Source organism: Eublepharis macularius, chromosome 13, assembly GCF_028583425.1.
Source record: "Eublepharis macularius isolate TG4126 chromosome 13, MPM_Emac_v1.0, whole genome shotgun sequence".
Taxonomy (NCBI): Eukaryota; Metazoa; Chordata; class Lepidosauria; order Squamata; family Eublepharidae; genus Eublepharis; species Eublepharis macularius.
The window spans coordinates 64,568,518-64,573,866 of NC_072802.1; positions in this window are offsets into that span (position 1 = coordinate 64,568,518).

Below are 5,349 nucleotides of genomic sequence, written 5' to 3' on the forward strand. Positions count from 1 at the left end.
GAGCATAGAGGCAGCCACCTTCCTAAAACAATGAAAATAACCACCAGCGGAGCTTGCTGACCTGATCTTAACTGACATGTAAACTCACACATAGACAGGTGGAACTTCAAGTACGTGGTTTGCTGGCCATGAAAAGGCTTTAGACGACCCAGATTTACGTTAGTAAGCAGTGCGACTGGCATAGAATAAGCTGGAGGTAAGCCTGCTGCATAGCACCAGATAACAAGTGGCTGACTTCTGTACCAGCTGAAGTTGCCGGGGAGTCTTCAACGGCAACCCCAACATACTGCATGTCATGGTAATCAAGAATGGAAGTGGAGGAAGCACGGGATCGGAACTCCCCTATCACTTTAATTAATTGTACTGTATAAAACATTCCCATCTCATGATGAGTGCCAAGAGCAACCATATATGTATTTGATTGCCACCAAGTCACAAGAGGCTTATATGACAATCTGGTCAAGGGGTTTTCAGGGCATGTGAGGAGCAGAGGTGGTTTGCCATTGCCTGCCTCTGTGACCCTGGACTTCCTCGGTGGTTTACCATACAAGTACTGACCAAGGCAGACACTGCTTATCTTCCGAGAGTCTCTCTACACAAGACATCTTACATGGGGATGCTCAAGTGTAGGGAGATGCAATGTTAGCCAGGAAGCGTAGTTTAAAAAGACAGAGCCTGCGGAAATCGCTCCTCAGAGGGTTTGCTAATTTCATCTCTACCTCCCCCAAGGGGAGATGAAATTGACAGATCCTTAGGAGAAAATGAAATTAACAAACCCTCCACTGACTCATTCTTTTTTAAGACTACCCTCATGTAGAGAGGTGAAATTGACAGAGCCTGTCTTTTTAAATTATGCTTTCCAGCTAATGTTGCGACTCCCTACAGTTGAGCGTCCCAGAAAGATGTCTCATGTAGAAAGACTCCAAGATCTTACAAGATCAAGCTATACCATGCCACCTTACCAAGAGCTACTATGGGCCTCTCTCCAGCCTCTCCCAATTCACACATATATATAGGTAAAGGTAGTCCCCTGTGCAAACACCGAGTCATTACTGAACCATGGGGGGACGTCGCATCACAATGTGTTCTTGGCAGACTTTTTACGGGGTGGTTTGCCATTGCCTTCCCCAGTCATCTAGACTTTACCCGCAGGAAACTGGGTACCAGTTTTACCAACCTCGGAAGGATGGAAGGCTGAGTCAACCTTGAGCTGGTTTTCTGAACCTGGCTTCCGCCAGGATTGAACTCAGGTCGTGAGCAGAGCTTGAGCTGCAGTACTGCCACTTACCACTCTGTGCCACGAGGCTCAGTACGCATACATATAAAGAAGCATAAAACTAAGAAAGAATTAGAGAACGGCAGTGCTGGTATGCTGCAGCTGAAGGGGAAATCTGTGGAAATCGTGCCTTCAGCTTGTGCGAGGACACCTTTGGATCCAACCCAATGTTGACATAACCCAACAGAAATTCTGGTGTGGGGTTTGTTCCCCTCCTTAATCCATAATGTGTGTACCGAACAGCCACCAGCTATTCTAGCTGCATTTAACTTTCCTGGCATCACAACAGCAACTTCAGATGTTTGTAATTAGAAAAAAATATTTTGCTGCAGCAAGCGTCGTCACTTGAAATTTGGGTCGACGTGTTTGTTTCTGTTGCCTGCTTAATTCACTTCCCTGCCGCCTGTTGAGGTGAAAGAGGACCGCACATAAACTAAACTAAAATAAAAATTGCAGCCCCTCGTTCTGCAAATTAATTCTATCATTCCAGCCCGAAGAAATGAAACAGAAAGCACCCCCCCCCAAGCTAGTCGGCAAATGGTTTCACAGGGAAAAACGCAAAATAGATAAGTTAATATCTTTCACTGGCCCAAAACAGGCTGGAGAAAGAATAAACAAAATGGAATGTGTGGCAATAACAACTTTCGGCAATGTAAGTGTTCTTATGTGTTATGCATGTTTCCTTCAGCCTGTTTTTTTCGCAGTGGGACCTAGATGAGCACTGTTCCAATTTTGGACCAGATCAGTTATCCCCAGCATAGCATCACCTGGTGCCAGTTTTGCATCTTTGAAAAAGCATTTCTTCTCCAAAGCAAAGAATGAATCCTGGATTTTCTCGACCTCATAGGAGCAGCAGGTGTTTCAAAAGAACACAGCAGGCATCACAGTTTGGTGTAGTGGTTAAGAGCGGCAGGACTCTAATCTGGAGAGCCAGGTTTGATTCCCCGCTCCTCCGCTTGAAGCCAGCTGGGTGACCTTCAGTCAGTCACAGCTCTCTCAGCCCCACCCACCTCACAGGGTGATTGTTTTTAGGATAATAATAACCAGGGCTTTTTTTCAGGGAGAACGCGGGGGAACGGAGTTCCGGAACCTCTTGAAAATGGTCACATGGCTGGTGGCCCCGCCCCCTGATCTCCAGACAGAGGGGAGTTTAGGCGGAGGGCAGTCTAAACTCCCCTCTGTCTGGAGATCAGGGGGCGGGGCCACCAGCCATGTGACCATTTTCTCTGAGGGCAACCCACTGAGTTCCACCACCTCTTTTCCCAGAAAAAAAGCCCTGATAATAACATAACTTAGTAAACTGCTCTAGGTGTTGTTTTAAGTTGTCCTGTAGGGCAATATATAAATTAAATGTTGTCGTTGATATTTATGTCTTCAGGGAACACCCACTGAGAAACAGTGTCGGAGGATGCTTGACTTACAAAGTCTTATCGGTTTGTGACTGGCCCACACACCCTGTTATGTGGGCCCACACCCTTCACATATATGAACCACCCATTTGTGATTGCCTCCGATGGCAGCCGTTTTGTGGTGAAGCCCACTTCTCAACCTCAAAAGTCCAAAAGTATCCACAGGCTCAACAAAACTAGGAACCCCTGTATGAGATGGATCATTATTCTAACCCAGTAGGGCAGGGCATTATGAACACAATCTGCGTCTCATCGTGAGTCAAGTTGTCTGATGCAGAATTTGGTTATATTCCAGGTTTCACTTAACCAAAGAAGCGTTTGATTCAATATAAACCATCAGGCGTGCTCCAAAGAGCTACACAAGACACACCCCAAATCAACACTCCACCGCCGTGAAGGCCAGATCAAATTTCTCACATTTGTAGCTTTAACATAAAAATCCCCATTTAAATTTTCCTTTTTCCCGTGGACAAATCCAATCAGCCATTGTTTATTTTGGTATGATTTCCTGCTCCCAATCATTTCCCATAAAGTGTATGCATTTGTCTGCAATATTGGTTTGTCAATAAACCAGCCTCATACATTGCATGAATATTATGTATATAAATGTCATAAAAGTTAGGTGTAAAAACTGTACGACACGTATAAATAATATAGATGAATCTGCAAATGCTACAGGAAAACACAGGAGAACTGTGGCCCAATAAACAAACCAGCTGGGGATTTGCAGAGAAATCATGGGAGCAAAGGAGGGAAATTCTCACACATATGAACACACATTAAGCCACCTTACAGTAAATCACACACTGGACTCCATCAAGGACAATTTTGTATACTCAGACTAGGGATTACTGCCACCCTTCCCTCCCCCACACCCACTTACTTGGCTGGCGGTGGGCTGTGCTCCCCAGGGTGCCCCCAGGTGGCACAGCATGCTCCTGCGCCCACAGTGACCCAAATCGCAACCCACAGCACCCTGCAGCAGGCCCATTTCAGGCCGAATTGTGCCCCTCGGTGAGAGTGGGGCACGCCCTTCGACCTGCAGGCCACCCTTTGACCCGTGTGATGACATCACTTCCCGGAAGTGATGTCATTGTGCAAGCCGGGAGAGCGGGCACATACGATGAAAAAATCACAGAACGCGGCCAGGGTAACACGGCCAGGCTCCCAATCTCCTGCCGGGGGAGCCAAGGGACCTGGCAACACTACACTTCCCAGAAGTGACATCATCACGCTGCCCTGGAATCACAAGCACAAGAAGGCACATGAAGCAACAAAGATGAGGGCCAGGTCCTCCCCTTCCCTCCAGGGGAGTAAGGGACCCTGGCAACCCAATCCCATATGCTCACCTTTCCCTACATCCTTCTCTCCTTCAAACCCATTAAACGACTTACCTTTTTCCTGCCCCCCATCTTCATCTATATTTACTGATTTACTTCATTTATATACCGTCTTTTTCCACAGTGGGGACTAAAAGCAGCTTCTTGCCTCTGTATCGTCCTCGCAACAAGAGAGTAAGGTTAGGCTCAGAATGTGTGACTGGATCACCCCGTGAACTTCCACAGCCGGTTTGGAGACTCGAACCTGCGGCTCCCATATCCTACTCTGAAACTCTAACCGCTACACAGCACTAGCTTTGGGGGAGGGATGCTGTTGAGCAGTAGCAAGCAGCCAGGCCTGGGTGAGCCATGTAAGCTGTGTGGTAATAAGTTCCCTGGTGGTGGTTTCTGGGCCTGACCCCAATGAGTGCTCCCTCAAAGGCCAAATCAGCCCTGGAAAAGGCCTGACCCCTCTGCCTGTCTGGAATACTCTGTTATGGTTGCCTAGCAACAGCCACTCCGGCCATCTAATTAAAGCTCCAGGAGCGCCTTTAATCGTTTTGGGGTTTTTTAACCTCAAATGTGTGTGTGTGTTTTTTAAGATTTCAGATTTTTCTGCAAACCTGGGTCATTTTTCAGATCTGTCCTGTCCGTTCATGGCTCCAGTCTCTGGATTTAAGTATCCACCGATCAGAGCCACTTCACTATTAGTATATAAGATATTAAAGAAAAGAAACTGACAACACAGGCTCATCCCTTGTTTTCTCCAACCCTGAGCCTCCCTAACACACCGAGACTGTAAATGCAGATTCAGCTGATCTGCATATTGTATTTCAGCTGAAAGCTTTTTCCCCCTGCTTTGTTTTTAATCAGCATAGAATTCTCCTGCCCTTTCTCATAATGGCCATCACAGCACTTCTAGGCCCTCCGTTGAGATTCGGAAGATTAAGTTTCCATCGAGATCTTCAAAGTGAATTACCGAGACATATGCACAGTGCCATCTTTTCTGGGTCCATTGGCTCCCTAGACATCGCTCTCCTGCCGAATGCAAGCAAGAACTCCAGCCTCCAAGCTGATACCCACGGGAATTGTGGTGCAAAGTTAATTTGAGACCGCACTCGGCACTGCCCAGAAAGAAGTGGCCAGGGGAGAAAAGCAACCTCTTTTCCTATTATTCAAATATGTTAAGCTACCAGCAAACGTAAGCAGTGAGCACCATGAGGGAACAGCAGCTTATTAGAACATAACACATTGCAAAATGCCGCTGACTCCCTAACCTTCATGTGTGCAGGACCATTGGCCTCCCAATTCACATGACAGCAGAGGCCAGCTTTGCAACACAACT